This window comes from Talpa occidentalis, unplaced genomic scaffold (genome assembly GCF_014898055.3).
Source record: "Talpa occidentalis isolate TD23 unplaced genomic scaffold, MPIMG_talOcc4v2.1 talOcc4.4, whole genome shotgun sequence".
Classification (NCBI taxonomy): domain Eukaryota; kingdom Metazoa; phylum Chordata; class Mammalia; order Eulipotyphla; family Talpidae; genus Talpa; species Talpa occidentalis.
The window spans coordinates 116,405,439-116,429,387 of record NW_023604295.1 but is presented as its reverse complement, the minus strand read 5'-3'; the positions used below and the strand labels follow the sequence as shown (position 1 = coordinate 116,429,387).

At 39.5% G+C, this 23,949-nt stretch overlaps 1 protein-coding gene across 9 annotated transcripts in view; it reads left to right on the top strand.

Annotated features, from left to right (window-relative positions):
• ZMAT4 (zinc finger matrin-type 4) overlaps window positions 1–23,949 on the top strand; it is a 387,418-nt gene that overhangs the window by 331,995 nt on the left and 31,474 nt on the right. Inside the window, exon 8 of one of the 9 annotated variants that reach the window (XM_054700907.1) lies at window positions 1,310–1,327. The exons of the other annotated variants lie outside the window; for them this stretch is intronic. The gene's annotated coding sequence lies outside the window, so the exon portion shown is untranslated. Of the gene's footprint in view, window positions 1–1,309; window positions 1,328–23,949 lie in introns of those variants that run through there. 9 annotated transcript variants of the gene reach the window in all.

Genomic DNA, 23,949 nt, shown 5'->3' with positions numbered 1-23,949 from the left:
CCTTTTGAAAAGTGATGGGAAATGGAGCAGACTCTCAACACTTATGTCACCACAGTCTGTGAAAAAAAAAAAAAATCAGTGCAAATAAGAGATTTACCAGTGCTTTTCATTATATGTGCACATTGAAGGGGCAGCTTTCATCTCAAATTTAACTCTCAAGAAATCCAGAAGCAAAGTAACTTAACTAGTCAATTGTCTAGAACATGAAAGTATTATTTCTAAAGTGTTTATTTCTGTAGGTAGAATTTAGTCCATTGTGATCTGGAGATTTTCAGTGAGACTTGTCATTTGGCAGTGACAGAAGAACATTCATTGACTGGGGTCAAGAGTGAGAAATAATTATGAAATGACCCACTGTGTGCTAAGCTTTAAATCACTTAGTAGAGAATGACAAATTAATAAGTTATATTTTAATCCTTAAATTTCTGATATAATTTTTAAGTAAGTGCCTGAACACTCAAGCTTTATGATTCTAGAGGGAGATTTTTGGGTCCATTGACCATACAAGTGTACTCATGCTTCCTCTCAGTGGTGATCAGCGGTCACTCTGAGAAGCTGTGAATGGAGTTGGGTTACTGAGCATAACTTTGACTAGTTGTGCCTCCAAGCATGGCATTGTCACCCAGCATATAAATATTTGTTGCAGTTTTCAGTGCTCATTGCAGCCTGGAACCTGAGTTTGGGGGGTAGGGGTGCTGGAGGAGATAAGTTCAGGATCCAGGTCTAGGGAAGAGGAAGAAGCACCAAGGACATGCTTACAGTTTTGCTCATGGGAAGTCAGAAACTTCTAACACCGTACCCAAAAACTACTTTCTTCACTCAAAAATTCCTATTTTCTTTCAAGAGTTCTCATTACTCAGGTAGGATAATTTAAATCTATAATACCAATCAGATATGCCATTGCTATTAAGTGAGTGATGAAAATTATATTATGATTATGTGAAATTTGTGATCAAAGAATAGTGATCAGAAATTTTTATCTGTCCAACTTCTATTGAAAACAAATCTAGTTATTCTTTCTCCCTTTATGTCTATAACACTATTTATGGTGTATGGTTCTAGTAATTTATAGTAAATGATTCATTCCTATAAGAAAGTGTGCAGATAAGGAGTATGACTAAAAGTCAGGTTTTCATAACAAGAACTGCTTTATTGTTCTAAAGTAATTGTTTTAAAAATATTCATGCAGGTAACTTTCCTTTCAACCTTGAAGTAGGATTATTCCTGCATCTTTTGACTAAAATATCTCATCCTATGCTACAATGAATAATCAACAATTGAGTCTTTCTTTTCTCAACTGTTTAATTAGGGTTGAGGCCAACACAGGATTTGAATGACTAAAGTCAATGAATATCATGAATATTATTCCAAAATGTTCTCTGCTAATTGTGAGTAATATCTCCATCTTTTGTAAGAGAAAATGACAGCCTGTAACTTTGGGCCCTCTATTGATAGGATTTTAGGGAACAGCTTTCTTTTATCAAAGTGATATATTTTCCCCTCATACTAGCTACTAGCTAACAGTCAAATATTTTTCACAGAGAAAAAAAAAATCTATTTTTCTACTTTCCTGTGGAAGTCCCATGGATAATTGCACAGTGAGATGTGCAAATGACAGATATCAGACTCATAGCTGTGTGAAATTTACATGGAAGAGGCTGAGGTAGAAAGTAAAGGGGACATTGCATTGGATATGAGAAGAGTAGGGGGACACTGGGACTAGCAAGCTCACACTTGACCTGTTTGAGCCCAAGATGAGGCAAACTTGAAGAAATAATGCCCTTCCTTTGTTGCATCAGGCAACACCACATTGACAAAGACATGGGAATCATGGAGCAGGTTACATAATGCAGGATGCTGTTTGAGAACAAAATCCTGGCTGTTTTTATTGATAGAATAATCATACAGCATCAGCTAGGTGGGTTAGGAGGACAAGGAGAAAAGTATGAATGAAACTTAGGAATGTCATCTAGGGCTTGGGGGGACATGAGTCTGCTGACCATGTTATCAGCTTGATGACCAAGTGTTGTAATTGAAACCAGACCCCAGAGACCCCCTGGCCATGGTCCTAATCTGATCAACAAGGCATTCCACTGATCAGCTTCTGGGGCCCCTTGTCATATGTCCGTCATCAGCCCCCCGGGTGTTCCTGGTCATACCTCGTGATGTGTGCATACCCTTCCCAGAGAGAGCAAGCTTTCTGTTCTTGATTTATTTGAAGGGCACTTTGTAAGGTTTGGCTCATATGACTGTTTGACTGGGCAGTTCTGACCTTTGTATAGGAATGCTGAACTGCAGGTAACCATAATGGTGACTGAACAGGCCACTTAAGACCCACATTCCATGTACTCTGGATACATTAAAAAGACAAGCAAAAAATATGTAATTTAATGAGTTCAATATTTTCTTCCAGAAAAAAAAAATTCTAGACTGCTTCCCCTCAAAATTTTGTCCTTTATAATTTCTTTGGCTTTTCTAGCTTATTATTTACAAAACAAAGGTTTCAAAATTTCTGGAACAACTGTAGATGTACTGGCCTCACAACTCACCCATGTTTACCCTTTTGAAGGAAAGATAAGGAATAAGTAGCTATATTATCATTTTTAATCAGAGAAATACTGGTAAGCAGTAAATGTTTAGCCTCTGAGAATCTGGAATAAGATAGTAGAGAAGACTGGATGGAACCACTAGATGGAAGGCCAGTGGTTTTGTTTGTAGGAGGTCTGACCATGGGCATCAAAGGTAGGGGCTAAAAGGGGCTTAGAAGCCCTATTCTGTTTCCTCTTCCTTCCTGAGCTTTGACAGTCACAGGACAGCTAGCTATCTTTAAGGACAGAGCCACTGGGTTATAATAAATCACATCCTTATCATCTACTTTTGTGTGTATTGGTCTGCTCAAGAGAGTTGGTGGTAGAGAGATGCAGTGTCAAGTCATGAAGAATCACACAAATATAAAGATTTTTTAAGTCAGTGCCAAGTCAAATTTTAAAATCTAGTTTAAAATATTTCTTTTTCTTATAGATTTTTCACTTTAAAATTATTTCCCCTACTAGTAGTACTCAAAGAAGATGAATTATGTCTATTACTTTTGGATTTAGACAGAGATGTAGTTATGACTTCCTGGCATGGTCCTCTTTTTGTTGAGCCCTTATGCTTGGAATGATTCAATTTCATTCTGTGTATTTATGTCTAACTAAATTTGAGATATTACAAAGATATAGAATCAGCCAATAGTGTGATCCTGACCTTCTAGAAGGCTAGAATTTAATTGAGGAGACTACATTAAAATACAAACATAATAAAGCACTTAAATACTGCTATATGAGAGTGATTTTATATAATATCATGCAAGGTGTTGAAAGAAGGGTAAGAGTCATGCAGATATGAATAGTGAGAGCAGTGTAACAGGATGAGAGGATCCTGGGCTGGGGAATTAGGATGAATTTATTTTGGCTTGGGCTGAGTTTAACTGGTTATTTAGGAAGATTCAGGTAGAGATGCCAGAGGGCACTTAGTTTTATGGGACTTGAATTCAGAAACTAGGTGGTAGTTGGAGATATAGATTTGAGAGTCATCAGCTCGTAGGATATTGTTGAAGTTGATGAGATGATAATAGAGACCATTGAAGGAGAGTATATAGAGAAGAACAATGGAGATAAACATCCATTCATACACACATACAGTGTCTGCACATGCGTGCGCACGCGCACACACACACACACACACACACACACACCTACTTGGAATGAAAACAGAAAAGAGAAATCAACACATTCTTCTCATAATGATATATATAACATGTTTTTTTTTCTAAGTAGGAGGAAAAGAGGTCAGACTAGTACTTTACAAACCAAGCAAGCATAACATTTCAGAAAGGAAAGTAACACGGAAGATAGTAATTAAATGCCAGAAAGAATCAGGAATAGAACTAAACAATTCCACAGGATTTGTCAATTGGGGAGTGTTTTTTGATTTTTATCAGGGGAGTCTTGCTGTAGTTTCAAGCCCTAGATGACCATGATGGCTCCAGTAAGTGTGAAGGGAGGTGTTACCAGTGGAAGAGGGAGAATGACTTGCAGCCAAGTAGGTGGTAGCAGTGAGCAGGGGTGTTGTTACAGGGAAAGCAGGTAGAAAGGCTTCTGCATAAGAAGTCAAAATTAAGTACTGAATCCCACTTAAAAATAAATAGAATGTAGGACCTCCCTGGTGGCACAAGGGGTTAAGCCCAGCAGTGGGAAGCTATCCACAGCCTCTGCAGCATGAGTTTGATTCCCAGCCAGGGAGCTACCCACATGGCACAGCAGACCTCTCCTGACTTGCCCGCTGCTCCTCAGCAGTGTATTTCAGTAGATCTTCCTGTTCTGTTCCCCACTATGTCTCTGGTGAATCCTCTCATCCCTCACCCCTGCACCTTCTGCCTGTACCCCTAGTTCTTATATGCATAAATAAATAAATCTTTTAAAAATGAAGCAAACCCCCTTTTTTAAATAAATGAATAAATCTTTTTTTTAAAATGAAGCAAACCCCCCTTTTTTAAATAAATAGAATGTGGAACTTCATACAACAGCTCTGTTTATTGGAAATGGCCATGTAACATCAAAAGTGCTATGTACTGACCTTCTTCCCTGGTCCCTGCTATTCTCTAGGACTCCAAGAAATCATTTGATTATCATTTCCTGGTAGCTGATAGGACAACAGAGCAAATGTGCAAGGCGTCTAACTTTCTCCAGTCTAGGAAAGGAAAGACATATTGATAGAGTGGGGTGAACTTAAGTAAGCTAAATAGTTATTTTTATGGCCTTGAAGTAATGGTAATTTATCCTAGAGGGAACAATCTGTAAATAGTTGGAAAACACATCTGGTATACATATATGGTGCCATGACTTAAAATGGAGATTTTTGGAATCAACTAAGAAGGTGAAAGCTAAAACCTGGGGAGTAGTTGTGTCCTCTAAAGTCGAGAAAGGGGCAGAAAGAGGATTACCTTGGGCATTGTCTGAACTAGAGTTCAACAAGAGAAACAAAACCACTAGGAGCTACCTTTTCCTCCAACACCTCTATAACATAAATGTGGATATGCAACTGATGTTTGACATTAAGAAATCATAAGATCCCCTTTGTATTGGACACTGGAGCTTGAAGTCTGAAGGAAAGGCTGTTAGAAAGAGAAGATGAGTATAAAATGGAGAAGAACAAGGACAAGGACAAATTTATGAGTGTGAACTGGAACCTATGAGAATGGACAGGAACCCATATTAGTGCTCACCACCTTCAGTTTCAATGAAGGGAGCATTCTGAGTGTGGTAGAACCTTATAAGTGTAAGGTGCAAAAATGCTGACCTGCCAGGTTTAAAAAGACAAACAGAAACAGATAGGAGAAGTGACCTCTAGGAAACATTTTCAGTCTAGCCATGTTATTAACATGCTATATGAAAACCACCAGAGTGCACGAACAAGGCTGCTAAATAACAATATAAGGTAGAATAGGTAAATGCCAAGTGAAAGATCAAAGCATTAAGTTTTGAGCTATTTTTTGTCTCTGAAAAAACTGAAATAAATCCAAGATATAGTAACTTCAGAGGTTCTCAATTTTCTTGGGCAGATGAACTTGTTATAGTAATGAATAAAATCCAGAATCTCTTTGCTTTAGAGACATACAAAATTGCAAATGAAATATCTTTTTAAAATGGAACTATATGCCTTTAATTAAAATATTCTAAAATCACATGTGCACAACAATATCTACCTAAGAATGAATTAATTCTAAAGAATTAAAATACTACCTGGAAAATCCATGGTTTCATCTGTATACTAAGATTAACTTGAGGGTAGTGACAATGATTTGTTTTCTCATTGATGAGTAAAGGAAGAAAACAACATTTTCTGCTAGTGCTATGACTTAGGGATTTATTGCTGAGTTTTCATGGATAACGGAGCATCTGTGGTTGGAAGTATTATTATTTTTGTAATTTGTTTAGAAAAACGAGTTATGATGCAATGTCCAATTTTCCTTGGTGAAATTGTCTATTTTACTTTCAATAAATACATTTAAAGTTTGACAGGATTATGGAAGATCATTGCAAAGAAAATAGCTTAGTCACTTTGTGAATGAGTAGAACTGGAAACTTATTAGGTGACACACATGTTGGCAGTGACAGGAAGCCATCTACTGAAGTTGGCACAAGGACAAGAATTAGTTGGAGAGTGAGACAGACTTCAGGGAACAAAATGTATGAAACTTAAAACAAACATTAAGTCCTTGCCCAGTCCCAGACCTCCTCTGCAGGTTTTGGGGAAGATAATCACACAAGTCTGGTCACAAAGAATCTTATAGGAATCATTCCTAGGTGCTGTATTCTTTTCTACTCTATACTCTCCCAAAGAAATCTAATCCAATACATATTATGTCCTACCCAATATATGCATATGAATGTGTATATATATGTATACACACATACATGCAAATGTATTATATATACACATACACATATATGGAAGCTTCTGTCAACTCCAACCCTGCCCTTTCCTGCTACTTAGGTGTTCAACAACCATCTCAAACTAATATGATTAAAATAGTAACCTTGATTTCCCTCTATGACCTATTTCCTCCCCCAATCTCACCAATCTCTAAATGATACTACCATTTTCCATTTGCTCATGGCAAAAGTCTAGAACTTAACCTTGATTCTTTTCTTTTCCTGTAGCTCCTGAAGCTACTCTGTCTCTTGTTCTCCACTATTAACACCCTAGCCCAAGCCTCTGGGTCATTTTGCCTGGATTCCTTGCAGCAGCCTCCTAACTTGCTCCCCAAGGGCACATTCACTTTTTAAAAAGCCATTCCTCACATAGCAGTCAGAGTAAACTTTCAAAAATATACCCAACTCATATTTTCCTGCACTGAAAATCCACTGAAGGTTTCCCATTGTACTGAGAAGAGAATCCAAACTCCTTATACTGGCTCACAGAGCCCCAGGTGACCTGACCTTTGCCCACTTTCTGTGTTAGCTCAGACCCCTCTCTCCCTGTTCTTCGTGCTCTGGGCATACTGACTGACCTTCATTCTGATTTTCAAAGAGCCAACTGCATTTTTCTCCTTTACCTTGTGTTTCCAACAGGTATTGGAATCTTTTCATAATGTGTTTTTCCATCAATCATTACATAACTAGCTCCTACTTGTCAACCAATTCTCAGCTTACTATCTCCTAAGTATTCTCTGCAACATCAATCTATTTTAATTTTCTACTTAGCACTTGCACCCCCTTCTGATATTTGTCTGCCTATACATCTATCAATCCATCCATGCATTAGCTAATACAGTAGAAGTTTTAGAAAATCAGGGATTTTTTAGGTCTTATTCACTATTGTATCTCCAGTACTAGAAAGCATGTACTACATTCTGGGAAGAGCACAAGTGTCTATGGTGATGGTGCATGGGTAAATTGGTGATGGAAATTCTATGGGGACTATACCTGATGTAAAATATATATAAAGAAATTAATTATAAAATAAAGACAATCAGAGGCAGATAATTTTAATATATGATGGGAAAGACCTCATCAGGGAAAACAGAGAGTGCTATGTATGCACAAAACAGGGGCAGCCAATCTAGGCTGTGTAAAGACTGCCTGAAAGAGGTTGTTGATAGTTGATATACAGCAAATTTAAGGAAGTCAATCTAAGAAGTGACATCACCCATTAGTAAATGTTGATTTATATATTTAGAAAAGAGCTTAGAGTAAAGAGGAAGAGAAATAGGCCTGAGAGCTAGGAAGTGTGTGTGTATGTGTTTGTGTGTGTGTTTGTGTGTGTATATGTGTGAGTGAGAGACAGAGAGAGAGAGAACTTTCTATAGGTAAAGGAGTCACATTGAAATGATTATAAAAATAGAAACAGAGAAAAGAACTAAGATATTAATAAGGTTGACTGGGAAGAGGTGGTGAACATCAATATTTGGAGGATGGTTGTAGTATTAGATGGAGTGAGCATTAAGCAAGTTACCTAAAGTTTTAATAGCTGTACAAGACAAAGAAAGGAATGGGTGGAAGTGAGCTGTGTAAGATAATTCCAGACTTCAAACTCAAGAATTGGACGGATGGTGGGGCATCACCTGACAGAAGGAGGAAAAGCTGATTTGGGAGAAACAGGAAAATTAGGAGTTCAATTTTATTCATGTTAAATTTAAGATGTCTATGAAATATTTAGTAAGATTTATTAATAAAAGTGGATGTAAGAGTTGGGAGTACAGTTCTGGGACTCTTCATATAGGTGGTAGTTAAAATGAACATGAGTCCTACTGAATAAAATAAAAAAATATATAGAGTGAGAAGAGAGGCAAACAAGAATGAAAGCCTGGAAAAGAACAAAACTTAATTGTGGGTGAAAGAAGGTATTTTATGAAGGAGATAAAAAAGAAATTTTTATAAAGGTAGGAGAATTTGTAGATAATGTCTCAGAACACAAGGAAGATTTTTAAGTGGAAGTGAAATCTGGCAAGAGAATGTCTGATAACTATGTATCTGGTATAGAAATGGGCTGTTTTGATGACCTTAAGGTTTATGGAGTCATTGGGAGAAAAGATACATTGAGATGTGTTAAGGGGTACCTGTGAGGTGAGGAAAGGAATAAGAGGATAAGAGTATTGGGGGCCTCCCTGGTGGCACAAGGGGTTAAGTCTCAGCACTATCAAGCTATCTGCAGCCACTGCAGCATGATTTCTATCCCTGGGCCAGGGAGATACCCACATGGTGTGGCAGACCTCTCCTGTCTCGCCTGCTGCTCCCCTCAGCAGTGTATTTCAGTCAGTCTGCCTGTTTTGCTCCCCACTCTGTCTCTGGTGAATCCTCTCAGTCCCCATCCCCCAATCCCCTTCCCCACACTTCTGGCTTATACCCAAGTTCTTGTATGCATAAATAAAATAATCTTTTTTTAAAAAAGGGTGTCATTGGGTAACTTAACTTTGCATAGAATGGGAGAGACCCTAGAGAAGATAGGAGAGAGAGCTTAAGCCTTAAATGAGATCCCGTTCTTCAGTGAAGGAGGCACCTGCACTCACACTGCAGGAAGAATGAAATGGATCATAGATACAGTATTATAGGCGAGGAGGCTGGGGTGTTTGTTGCATGAGATCAGTCATATCAGTGGAGTAGGAATGCTGCTCATCTATTGAAAATGAAGGCGAGGAGCCTGGAGGAGAAACCACCATGTACCTTTTATAGTGAAGAACATGGATGCTAAAATTAGAGCTACTAGTTGTCATCCAACTTACTAGTTATATAGCACTGGGAAAGTAGCTTGACCTGTCTGGGTTTCATATTCTTCATCTTTAAATTGGGGATAACAGTACCTTATCATGGATGTTTAAGAACCAAATAAGATTATCACCATAAAGTTAAGCACAGTGTTTAGCCTGGACAAGTTCTCAATAAATGTCAGCTACTATTATTGTTGTTAATCTTCAGGACTGTAAAGACTATCTGAGATGGTCAGTAAATACTGACCATTCTCATTCTGGAATGAGAGTCAACCATGATTTTTGAACTTTTTTTAGCATTTCTTAATTAAGTCCTGTTATTTCCTATTAATCTCAAAATATCAGAATGTTCAACTTCTTTCTGTATTAACTATTGCTGGTAAACAAACAAACAAACAAACAAATGAAAAAAAACCTCCAGGGCCTCCCTGGTGGCACAGGCCATTGAGTGCAGCACTGTGAAGCTGTCAGCAGCCTTTGTGGTGCAAGTTTCATCCCCTCTGGCCAAGGAAATGCCCACATGGTGAGCAGACATCTCCTGTCTCCCCCGCTGCTCCCCTCAGCAGTGTATTTTGTTAACCTGTCTGTTCTGTTTCCTGTTCTGTCTCTGGTGAATACTCTCACCCTCCACAGGCCTCTGGCCTGTACCCCAGTTCTTGTATAAATAAATAAATAAATCTTAAAAAAAAAAAAAAGAAAGAAACTAAAGCATGTGAAAAATAAAAGCTTAAAAAAAAAAAAATGCTCCAAACTAAGTTGCTTAAAATAACAAATACTGGGCCTCCTTTGGTGGCGCAGTGGTTGAGCACTGGGCTGCGAAACTGCCTGCAGCCTCTGCAGCACCGGTTCAATCCCCGGCCGCCCGCGAGGGTCCCACATGGCGTGACAGACCTCTCCTGCCACGATGACTGCTCCCCTCAGCAGTGTATTTTGTCAGTCTGCCTGTTCTGTTCCCCACTCTGGCTCTGGTGAATTCTCTTACCCTCCCGTGCTTCTGACTGTACCCAGTGCTTGTATAAATAAATAAATAAATAAATCTTAAAAAAAAAAATACTTTTTTTTATTTTATATATTTTTACATCATTTTTCATTTTTTGCACAATGTATGCATTTTCATCTTGGTTATATTCCCCATACCATTGCCACCCCCCTTATTTTGACCCTAATTCCTCCTCCTCTCCCTCCCCGTGTGTCTTTGGTTTATAGTTGCTTGTTGATTTTGATTTTTACTTTATTATAATTAGTCTTTTTCCTGGTCCCTTATTTAGGTTTTCTAAATTCCTGCTATGAGTGACACCATCTGGTATTTTTCTTCTTTCCGTCTGATTTTGCTGAGCATGAGCCCTCCAGCTCCATCCATGTTGCTGCAAATGACATGAGTTTATCTTTTTTGATTGCTGAGTAATTTTCCATTGTGTATATGCACTACATCTTCTTGATCCAGTCATCTGTTTTTGGGCATTTGGGTTGTTTCCATAGCTTAGCTTATATAAATTAGCTAAATACCTTAGCTATTGTAAACAGTGCTGCTATAAACATAGGGGTGCAGGTGCTCTTTGGAATTGATGTTTCTGTGTCCTTTGGGTAAATACCTAGGAGTGGAATTGCTGGATCATATGGAAGCTCTATGTTTAGTAGGTCCAGAAATCTCCACACAGCTCTCCATAGTGGTTGGACCAGGTTGCACTCCCACCAACAGTGCAGGAGAGTTCCTTTTTCTCCATATCCTCGCCAACATTTGTTGTTGCTAGTTTTCTTAATATGTGCCATTCTCACTGGTGTAAGATGGTATCTCATTGTAGTTTTGATTTGCATTTCCCTGGTTACAAGTGATGCTGAGCATTTTTTCATATGCCTATTGGCCATTAAATAACAAATATCTCACAGTTTCTGTGAATCAGGAATAATGCCAACTCTGGGTTGAAGTCACCCAAAGTCACCACTGGTCCCAAAGGCTCTACAGCTAACTTCTTCCAAAGTGAGAAATTCAAGAGAAAGAACTAGACAGAAGACATATGACTTGTGTTATCAAATCTTCAAAATCACACACATTTAACTCATTTTTTTCTATTTATTAGAATTAAGTCAAGTCCAGCCACACTAAAAGGGGTGATGGGATGAAGATGAAGCTCCTCCTCTGGAAAGTATGAAAGAGTCTGTGGACCACCACACTTCTTTTTTTTTTTTTAAAGATTTGTTTATTTTTATACAAGAGCTGGGGTACAGACCAGAGATGCAGGAGGATGAGAGGATTCACCAGAGACAGAATGGGGAGCAGAACAGGCAGATGACAGAAATACACTGCTGAGGGGAGCAGCAGGTGCTACAGGAGAGGTCTGTGGCACCATGTGAGATTCTCCCCGGCCAGCTGGCTGGAATCGAGCCTGCACTGTTGAGGCTACGGACAGCTTCACAGCATGGCACTCAACCCGCTGTGCCACCAGGGAAGCCTAAAGCCACCACACTTCTTTATAGTCAAAGTCAAAGAGTAGATCTCTGGGACCCTCTTGGATAGCAGCAGAATAGGCAGCTGCCTGCTGGTGATCCCTTCAGCATGGGAATATTCCTCTTCTTCCAGAAGATCAAACTAACCTGCTTGCTCAAATTCTCCCAATAGAAGTTTATGTATTTTTTGCCTTTGTCCTGAAGCACTGTCTCCTTTCAAATATAACAACTCTGGCAAGATCAAGCCCAGTGTCTGGCACAAGTAGGAGTTTAGTAAATATCAGCTCAATGGATTAACAAATCCCTGATGCTAATAATTTATTGAATCTTTTCCAGAAGACATTATTGAACAGTAGAAGATGAAGTGAGAATTTGGAGAGTAGAGACAGGATGGGGGCAAGGGACCATGTGGACTAAGGACAGAGAAGTAGGCACTGAGGGCACAGCTTCACAGGTGCACACATTCACAGAGGGCTAGCCCTTGGGCCCAAAAGTTCCAGGAACCTCTCCCAAACAATGGCAGCAGCAGCAGAACTTGATTTGGTGGCAACAAATGACCTAAAGAATGGGAGCAGTACTAGGGAAATTTCTCAGAACCTACAAAAGAAGAGCTTCCCTCAGAACCGGAGTTGGTAAGAAAGACTGAGAGAATAAGTGGGTTCCGCAAGAGTAAGAAAGGGTTATTATGATGAACCTTACCAAGTACATTTTAATTTTGGGGAAATATCAAGTTGCAAATTCATCTCAGACGTTTAAAATGCATCAGATGCCACCACAGCCCTGCCTGCCGAGTCCACCAGCATTTATTGAGCAGCGACCATGTGTCAGATGTTGTTATATGGTGCACATGTTTAGTAGCTTTCAGTCCTCACAAACACTGCATGTAAAGTTTTATTATTTTTCTTTTATAGGAGATTAGAGTTCTGGGAGGTCATGTTCCTTGTTCAAAGATACAGTAAGCTAAGGGAAAAACTGGAATTTGCATCCTACTTTTAAAACTTTATTATACCACTTCTTAAAATGAGAAATTGCAAATTTAGATACATAATGGATTAACGACCACTTCTTAAAATATAGAATCTCCCTTAATTAAAGACTAGGATGGGGTACCTAGTCTACCTCATTTCATTAAAAGTACTTATCTTAGCTTTGACGATAGGGTTTTTACTATAGTAGCACTTAGAATGGTGCTGATGATATTCTTTTAGGGTCTCCTCTGCAAATTCATGTCTTTCCCATCCAGATATAAGGCTGTATGTTCTTCAACAACAAATTTACCACTTCCTTCAAACATCCAGGCTATACCCAGTGCACCTTCTTTTGTACCGAACTATTAATAACATAACCACTAAAACAGTCAAACATACCAAAATTCAAAATTTCAAATACTTGACAACTGTACTTTTAATTGAATGACAACAGGACCACTTAGATCTTTCTTATGACCTTCATCTATTAAATTTTGCTCATTCTCTATTAGTCACTTAAAACATTTCCTCTTCCTCCCTTGTGTTTACCATGACCTTGGATTTCTATCCCTGACTCTAGTTTCATGTCATTCATTTGTACTTTACTTGATTAGTAAACTTCATTCATTCTTTCAACACAAATGTATTGAGTATCCACTATGTACTGTGCACTTTCCTAGTTGCTGATGAACCATTTTGGGTTGTGGGCCAACTGCTGTGCTCAGTTTTATGGGTACAGGGATGTTAAGATGACATCACTCTCACAAATAAATGCAGCATAAAAGGAGGTATAACAGCATTTCAAGTAGGATGCAGTGGAGACATGAGTCTCTAATGTTAACCGTGCTATTGTATAATTGTGCTATATATACAATATACTGTTGTTGTATATATTGTTTTATCTAGTGATTGTAAGATACCTCATAGAGGAGTGACATGTCAGATGAAAAGTAGACTTTACCAGATGGTCACTGTGTTAGTCTGGACCAGGTCTTCTGAGATGCAGATGCCAAAAGAGGATTAAATGTGCAAGAACTTTACTGAGGAGAAGCAATTGAGAGAGAAAATTTAAAGTGACCTGGGAGAAGCAGAGAACTGTCAGACCACATATCAGACCCCAAAGGAAGGAGAGGAAGGAGGAAAATCAAGTGTCAGTATCCTAGACTCTGGGTGGTCCAAGAAAGCAGTCCATGGTAGATGGGGCCAGAATTGACCTCAGAAGAAATCCCTGCCTTCCAAGGGCCTCCCTGGTGGCACAAAGAGTTAAGATGCAGCACTGCGAAGCTATCCACAGCCACTGCAGCACGGGTTCGATCCCCGGCCTGGAGGTGACCCACATGGCACAGCAGATCTCTCCTCTCTCACCCGATGCTATTTTGTTCCTTCCTGCTTCTCAGCCCCCTTCTCTTGGCTTAGGCACACTGGCTCCTTGCTCCTCCTTGGAAACCTCAGAATAGTCCTGACCTAACAGCTTTTGCATTTGCTGCTCCCTGGACCTGCTCCCTCCAAGGTCAACTTGCAACTCCCTGGCACACACAAATGGCAATTTTCCTTACCATCATCCACAAAATGGTCACTCTTGTTCCCATATCCTCTATTTCTCCTGTCCTGTTCTTTCTTCATAGTTCTATCTATCACCTTCCAATGTACTTTGTAACTTACTAATTTTCATTCATGGCCAGTCTCCCCATATTAAATATAAGGTGTAGATTTTGCCACTTTGAGTTCCTGCTGTATTCTTAGCACATTGAAACAGTGCCTGACTCTAAAGGTGCAAATGTTAACATCCCATTCAGAAGTGAGGTTTCTGGATTGAGAAAGCTGATTAAAATTCCCTAAGTCATATAATTAGTAAATAGCAAAGCTTCAGTTCAAATCCAGACCTGTGTGGTCTCAAGATCCACATCCCTTTCACCACACTGATTTCCTTTCTTTCTAAATAGCCAGTTCAATACTGTCAGACAATTAGGGAGGTGCTTCTGCCCGGGGGGTTGCCACTCTGAATTTTGGCCAGGGATTCTGATCACAAGAAATCTGTGTGAGAGGCCAAGAAAGAAAAGAAATAACCCCAGCCACAAAACCATGGTGGTTTTCACATTCACAGGAGTTAAATGCCCGGTGCTGTATGAGCTCACTGGAACCTCCTTCCTGACACCGGGCTGCATTGGGCAGGCACCCAAACTGGGAATACGGGTGACACATGTGAGCCAACCAGGGTTCCGTTCAGATTGCGCACACAGATGTCTAATTGGAGTTTGCTGTTTATTCACATAAGCTGCCTCACTGTTCAGAAACGGGAGTTAATCAAAATACTGCAAATGCTGCACCTTGAGAATTGTCACTCCTTATCATGATTACATTTCCATATATTTTTCATGTTAGTTGGTGTGTATTCTGCATTAAATTTTTAAAAAAATAAAAATTATATCCTACTCAGACAAGCCTCTGGTAACAAGATGTGTCTGAATCTGTTCAGAGGATCTGGCAGGCGCAGCACTGAGCCCTACCTTGGTGCAGCTTTATGAGCTGCACATAACCTACATTTCTGTAGCGATCGTCCTGGAGCGGAGCACTTGCTGCAGTGGTGGAGAGCTAGGCTCCTCTTCTAACTTCCCTTCCTTGTCTGTCATCAGGGAGTAAAGGTCACTGCCTGGGAGCAGATAATTATGCTGCCTCAGGAATTGGTGCTTCCCTCTGAGGACCGTTGGAACATAATTCATTTCTTCGGTCTTTCTTCTCAAGTATTAACAAAATCAACAAAAAAGGATTTTCTTCTCCACCAGGACATGCCAGTCCTGCATGAGAGCAGTCGGCATGAATTTTAATCAGTGTCTGTTTTTCAGCCCTGAATTTTCCATACATAATCAATTTCCTTTTGTCTATTAATTGAAAGTGAGTATATATAGAGCTTGAGAATTGATGGGTCTTGATATCTAGGATAGTCAAAGTGGCATTTGGGCACATTGAGAGCTGAGTTGGGGTCTGTTTTTCATGGAGCCCAAATATATATGTGGTATAGTAGAGAAGGATTTTTGTTCTCTTTAAAGTGATTCCACCTGTGGTTCTGGAAATAGGTCAGTGAATGCTGTAAATTGATTTACACAAGAAGGAATCCGATTTTCTCTATTTTTTCTAGCAATGAACTTATATAGAAGTGAGATGCATGTGGGTTCTCCTTACCTCGGCCTTCCTTTTAACTGTGTCTTGGGGTTTTACTTTGCTTTGTTTTTCGTCAGCTACTCTACCTCTCTTACCATTTGGAGGTGTGTGAAGGAGGTTATATGCAAGGAGTAGATCTACTTAGGTGACTCCTGACATTGACCCTGGAACTTCTGCATCAAAGGAACCCTTGGTGAAGGCACCTGGCCTTGGATACATGCACTGTTTTGTTTTGTTTCCTTTACTAGATATTAGGGAGGGGTAGCAGCATTTCAGAGGACTTCTGGGAACAAAGCAAATCATTCTTTGGTGGTTTTTCTCCTGCTTGATATTCATAATAGCATTTGTCCTCCCATTTACTAATTATATTACTTTGTCAGGGTTGTCATAACAAAGTACCACAAACTGAGTGACTTAAACCACAGAAATTTGTTCTATCACAGGAAGGCTCTGTTGCAGTTCTCTGCCCTCACTTCCACTAGTCCATTGGTTTGTGGCAGCCAAACCCCAACCCTCATATGGTGTTTCCCCTCTTCACATTCCTCTTTGTTCCAATGTCCCCTTTCAATGATGAGAGGTCATATTGGATTAGAGGACCACCTGCCTGTAGTCTCACCTCAGCTAATTGCATCTGCAATGACTATTTCCAAATCAGCTCACATTTTGAGGTACTGGGGATTGGAAACTTTGCATATGAATTTGGGGGTAAGGGAGAGAATTCAATCTGTAACTCTGACCATTAGTAATCTGTTGTTGCTTAACAAACTGCACCTAAACTTAGTGACTTAAAAGAACATTTATTATCACACAGTACCTGTGGGTGGAGAATCCAGGATGGCTTGCCTGGGTTTTCCAGCTCTTGATTTCTCTTAGGGCTTCAATCAAGACTCTACTACAGATGAACCAGTGTCCAATGTCACTCAAATGACTGGGTAGAACTTGGCACCTCAAAATTGTAGCAATGAGAGTCTCAATCCCTTGAAAACTACTGGCCAGAGGCATTTCTGGGTATGGGCATCTCATAACATATAGTTCACAAGCTGAACAAGCCACCAAAAGGGGGTGTGGGAATAAGACAGAAATCTCAACCATTTATGTTCTGTTTGTTAATAACAAAGTGCCAGCTGTGGCCTAGGCTCTACGGGAGTTCTTCACCCCAGGACTTGGATACCAGGGTGCAGGGATCTTTGGAAGCCATTTCAGCAGCAGTTTACCTTGGTCTGCTCTCTGAGTCATGCATCCTTCTTCATGAAAGTGAGTGCATGTTTGCGCCCAAGAATTACACTTGGCTTCCATCCTGCCTGTAAAGTTTCTGGGGTCTCCTGGCATCTTTTCATTTTGCACTGTCTCTATTCCTTTCCATCAGTGTTTTTGCTAATATCATTTTCTCAAAAGCTTTGTGGGATCTCTGTGAATCTTGTTGGAGTTCACTGCTTTAGGAAAAAATCCACACCCACAAATCTCTTTGAGAAAAGCCTTTCTCTAACTGTGGAGATGACTGAGACTATGCCCTTGCACTTCCTAGTGGTACTGTCCCTGGGGGTCCCTCAGGAAGACCTGAGCCACATTCTCAACCTCTTTAAAGGTCCCTGTGTGAGATGACACCAGCCTGAACTTGGAATCTTTTTGAAATCTTAACCAGGGGTTATGCAGCTTTATCTCTAGAACACATTTTCCTGACAGCCATTTCTGAAGGCCACTTCCTGGAAGCCATTTCTTAATTTTAGCATTTGTTGCTGTCCAGAGAGACCGACAATTTTCGAAATCATCAAGCCTTGATTTCCTTTTGTTTAACAGTTCTTCCTTCAATTGATCAGACAGTAAGAGGAAGCCAGATGGCACCTTTAACACTTTGCTTGAAAATCTCAGATCACCAAGTTCATTAGTGCTGATCAAGTTGAGGTGGTAATATATTTTAACAGCCTCTCCCATGTATACATGAAACCTTCCCTGTGCATCTCTGCTCTTCTTCGTTCCTCCACCACTGTTTTTCTTGCCCTTTGCTGTTCTTTACTGCCAAAAATGTAGCCAACATTTTTAGTATCTCCCAGGCAGACAAATATCTTATTTCCAATAGTTCAAATATATTAGATTCAAACCTTTGAACACTTGGAGTCCATAGTGCTACAGATTTATCATGTAAGCAAATTGCTATTAATGCTATAGTTAGCTAATATAATATCCCTGCTACATGATCTCAATTAAAATGCATAAAATAGCCTTTAAGGAGCAGTCAAGTCTTATTATCATGTAAAGTTATAATTTGCATTTGAATAGCTTTACCATAAAATTTACAATTTACAAAAGGCTTTCATTAACCCATATATTTCTCACAAAAGTCCTATATAACAGATGTCTTATCTCCAATTTAGAGATAAGGGGACTGGGACTCAGAAAGGTAAGCCATTTGCTATTGGTTAAATGATTTAGATGGTGTCAAGGGACTCCAACTCTGCACCAATATATCTCATTCTGCATCATGAATGTCCTACCGGGGCAGTATGGAGGGTAGAGTGATTTAGAGTGGGCTGGAAAATTTAGTGGATGGTTCCTAGATGTGACTGAATTGTCTCCAGTTATTGCATTTGCCTGCCATAGATGCTGCAGGCACTGCTGCCCTTGGTAGAAAGTGTTTTGTTTTGGTCTGCACCAGGGTGCCCTGGATGATGCCTCTCTAGATCATTGTCTCCCAGAGACTGTCCCTGAGTTCATACTCACTTTCTCACCCTCTCCCTTGGCCTATCAGCACATTTATAAAATAGAGTTTGTCTCTGTTTGCAAAATGTTCTGACAGCTTTCAGTAGTGTACTTGGACAGCTGCTGAAAGTTTTGGCTGTGTTTGTCATTGGTGCTGGTTAGGAAATAAACTCTGAGCCTGAAGGCAAAAAAAGCCAGTATAGAATCTCTCTCTCTGTGAATTTGTCATTTTAGAGTTTCTGATAATTTAGGTGGGCTGACAGAAAACGGCTGACTTTGGAATTGAATGACTTCACGGATCGAGTCTGTTACAGTGACCTTGGTCAGGGCACAGTGTTTCAGCATGTTGAAAGTGAAGGGGATCTAGATTATGCCTCATTCTATTTCTCCATTGAATAGATGTGGAACTTGAGGTTTGGGAAGATGAAGTGCCACTGGGAATGTAGTCATTACATAGAGCCCTGGATACTACTTTAGTGCTCTTTCTGAGTTCACCTCTTGTCACCTAATGTTTTGGGAGTTTGACAATAACATAATTGACAAATATCTTGTTATTTGAAAGTTTAAATTTGTTATTTGCAAATAGTTTGTATAATGAACATGGCATTATGATATTAGTCATACTCTTACTACCAACAGACCAACCCAGGAACCAAGGTCCTCCCGGATCCCCAGGGGCTCCTGTATTGGCACAAACGCCACTTCCTCCTTCAGCTTCCTGCTTCTCCTCTATCCTATCCCACCATATTTTCCAGTTTCCTTTTCAACAGTCTTCCTCACACAATGTTTATTTTTAGTCTTTGTTACTTCACTCCCCAGTCCTTCCCTTCTCTTCTCTCTGACCTCACCAAGGACTCCAACACGTGCTTCTGCCAACTCTTGCCTTTGTTTCTACTGCTCTTCTTCACCACTTTCAGCTTCCGTCTGCCCAGGGTCAGTTTGGGGGAGTGGCTTCCCACATTTGTAATTGCTAAACTGGGCATAATAGGAATCAACTGGTATCGCTGGCCTCCAGATTAGTAAAAGACATATAGCCCAGGATATTTGCACATGAGCTGGGGTGAAAAACTATATCAAGAGTCTAGACATTTGCCCCTCGCCTGCTCCCTCAGCTTAGGGTCACTAAAATGTCTAAGAGACAACAGATTATTTTAATATAAGAGTGGTCAATCTCTGTATCAAATATGTATAATATTTTTCTCCATTTCACTTTATTTAAGGAGAAATTTAAAGGATTTTGCATGGCTATCAACTTTTTTATAGAGCTCTGATTTACATTTCAAAACATATCTGATTTCATTTTCTTTTGATGGCTTAGTCTAACACTCTCTATTAGAACACCTTGAGATGGTGGAAATATACTGTAGCTACTCTAAACACACTATAATGGAGGAATGGAGTCCCCCGAATAAAGGAACTCAGGATGTATGAGAGTGCATGATGCCTCAGGAATGCTGAGTGTGGGTGGATGTGTCAGGAGCTCCATCAAACTCTCTCCTCTGTAAAATGGATGGTGGATTTCCCTACATGGTCCCTGGTGTCCCTTCTGCCTCTAACATTTCATTATTTTGTGATTTTATGATAAATGTTTTGCAAAGCAAATGAATACAGTAAACAAGATTATAAAGAGAATATTTGCTTTCTTGAAGGAATAAATTGTTCACAAGTACCTCAAGAGCATTCATTTGCATATAAACAATGAAAATTCCATATAAGCAGAGGAGCCTTGTTTTTTCTTAGGTGTTTTGGTAAATTAATAACAAACAGTTCTTGTCAACTTCCATAGTCTATGTGTATTAGGAAATGATAGAGCTGCATTCATTTTAAATATTCTATACTTTTGAATATTCATAATTTCTTGAATGTCACATTATGTGATTTTTCTCTGAATTAGCCTGAATTTTCTTCAATTACTTCTCAATTCATGGTAGTTATAGGAGTGTTTTTCTAGAAGGATTTGGATTAATTCATTGTGTGTTACCCAGATGTCATAGATGACAATTGAATCCCATTTCATTTCCTGTTGTCTTGGGTTAGCTTCAGACAACCCAACAGATTTTGCAAAAACCTGTTAGGATCCACTGTCCTACCTGCAATTTAATTCCAAATGTTTTGTGGACTTTTTGCATCTTTCTTCTCCAATAACTCGGTGTGTTTCTCCTCCCTCCCCAATATCAATCAGAGACTATATAAATATAGTAGTTGCACTAATAATAAACACTTTGCAAGTATTTATTTGTGTAGACAAATATGAAAGATTTGGGCATAACACAGAGAAACACCCAGCACAGAATAAAGCTGTCATCTTGGTTCCATTCCCTCCATGCCCCATCCCTGCCTCTATGATCTCTTTCTTTTCCCCCCAATCCTTCTCTTTCCCCTGCCAGTCACTCTTCTCAGAGGCAAAGTACATTGCACCCATTGTCTTAAGCACAGCAGCTCCCAATCACTTCCTGTACTTTGGGCATTTTCTTGTACTTTTGTTCCCCACTCCCAAGTGGCTGCTCAAAATACTTTTCAGAATACATTTTGTTAGGTAAGTTCAAGAAAGGATGTCTTGAGAAAATATTCTGCCATTAGGAGGGATGTGAGGAGCTGAACAAGTAAAAGGTACAGGATGAGTTCCCAGGCAGAAAGAAGAGCCTGTGCAAGCTATAGACACATGTCATGGCTTAGCATGTCCAGAAACTTCTGGTAAATCTTTGCGATTGGGAGCTAAGAGTAATTATGGGGAGTGACTGATAAAAGGATGGGGCTGGAGGGGAAGGCAAAGGTCAAGCACAGATGACCTTCGTGTGTTATAAAACAATGTTTGTGTTTTCTCCATTCGGTGATGATAACCTAGTGCAGCATGGCAGCCCAAGTGATGAAGCAGCAGAATTTGCAGAGATGCAGATAGAAAATTGGTGTAACGTCAAAGACCTGGGCTAGCTGATCATGGGGACTGCAGAGGACATGACATATTTCAGAGTGAAATAGGAAATAAGATTTGTGATTAATTAGTGGGTAAGGGGAAAAAAGCAACAAGGCTAGAAAAACCCTAAGTTTCTACCTTATTTGTTAGAGAATGCAAGCAAAGAAAGTATAGAAATTAGGAGATGTTTAGTTTTAGAAATATAACTTAATTTCATTTATCCTTGTACTATCTTAATAAATTGAGAAAGATAACAGGTCATTGGTGTACAGCAAGCAGTTAGAACACGTTCAAAGTTGTAACTGGGCCTCTCCAGTGGTGCAGCGGTTGAGCGCTGGGCTGCGAAGCTGCCTGTAGCCTCTGCAGCGCTGGTTTGATCCCCGGCCACCAGCGAGGGTCCCACATGGCACGCAGACCTCTTCTGCCGCCCGTTGTTCCCCTCAGCAGTGTCTTTGGTCCCTCTGCCTGTTCTGCTCCCCGCTCTGGCTCTGGTGAAATCTCGTGCTTCTGACTGTTCCCAGTGCTTGTATAAATAAATAAATAAATCTTTAAAAAAAAAAAAAAAACACTAAGTTGTAACTATTTAGCAGCATGCTTTTGGAAAATGTCTGGGACAAACTCCCCTTCATGTAACAAATTCTGGCCACATTATTTTACACAAGCATTGGTTTGCAATTTTTCTTTTCATGTCACTGTAACTTGCCACTTGGCTGTCAGATACAATGCTTGACAATGGCTGAGGATGTTCTGCTTTGTTTTTTTGTTTTGTTTTTTTTTTTTAATTGGATTATCAAGCCATTATAATTCAGGGTGGAATAAATGAACCATTTAATATTTCTTTAGTTGTTGCCTTCAAACTCACTTGGTCAGAACTGTTCTCTCTAGCCCTTTCCCCGTGATGCTATCTTAGGAGAACGGCATAACATTTGTGGTCGTTTGCAATGATGACAGTTTAATTTCAGTATTTTTTTTTTAGATTTATTTATTTATGCATACAAGAGCTGGGGTACAGACCAGAGATGTAGGGGGTAGAGGATTCACCACAGCGTGGGGAACAGAACAGGCAGACTGACTGAAATACACTGCTGAGGGGAGCAGCGGGCGAGACAGGGGAGGTCTGCTGCACCATGTGGGCCACTCTCTGGCCGGCTGGCTGGGAACTGAAATGTTGCAGAGGCTGTGGATTGCTTCATAGTGCGGTGCTTAACCCCTTGCACCACCAGAGAGGCCCTAATTTCAGTATTTTAGACTCCTTTTAAGTATTCAGAAGTCCTTTCCAGACTACAAAAGACTTTCTTCTCATGCCCAGTCCAAAGCATCCCCTCTCTAGATCTTCTAGTTCAGAATGGGGAAAATGGTGGGCAATACAACGGAGCTGTTTTTCTTAGCTGATCCGGCAGGTATGATTCCCATCTGACTGGGGGTGTGGAAGGCCAGGCCTTTTCTGCAGGTCACCATGTTCCTCTGTGCAGCAAGAGCTCTGGCAGGGAGTGGTGTTTACTTTCCTGACATGGAAACTTCTCATTCTGGACGGCAATGAAATTAACCATTTCCCATCATTCTCCATTTTTTGAACTGCATTCTAACCCCATAGCCCCATGAAATTCCTGGTAACCTTCAGTTACATTTTTTTTTTTTCTAGAAGTGAAATAAGGACAGGTTGTCATCATTTTTATGATGCTATCCATCAAAAATAAAGTGATCTCTGAGTGTGATTGGTATGTATACTAGGAATTTGAAATTGTCTCTTGAAATCAAATCAAATTTAAGATGCTGAGAATAAGGACTGTCCCACACCACAAATGGAAACTATGTAATGTATTCTTTCTCCCTATGACTTTCTTCAATTTTCTATTTAAAGAAATTTATGAAAATACATGAATTATGCAACTTATCTCTCAGATAAAAAGGAATTTTCTTTTTGGATTGGGTGACTGCATATTTATTAATAGCAGTAAAATTTTCCATGTTCTTTTGTATCAAATGAGATGCTGACTAAAATATGAGAGTGCCTTTCCAGCAATAATAACAGTAACGGATGAATAATTATAAAAGCTATAAGGAATCAAAAGGCATTTTGATTTGTTATTACTTCCAGGGGTTCAGAAAAGATCTGACTAATTATTCTAACTATAAAAAGAAAGAGTGTGGTATTTTTCCTCATTATAGGATTAAGTTCTTAATATTCCACTTTTACTATAAGTAAAAAAATTATAGTAAAATAAAATTCTCCTAGTTTCCTCTAACGATATATTCATGACTAAAGGCTGCTTAACTGCAGTGTGTTTCGTCACCTTCTTATTACATGGCAATGCTGCACTTCAAACTAATTTTAATTTAAAAGGTATTCATCTTTGCAGTTATAACAATGACATTACACTTGTTTGCTCAGTGAAAACTCCCAATCATTATGTCCCATTAATTCATGAAGATGACAAAGACTGTAGAATTTCCATAGGTCATGAGCGGACATTGGCAAACATTGAATACACCATATTAGAAGATGATTTTTCTTT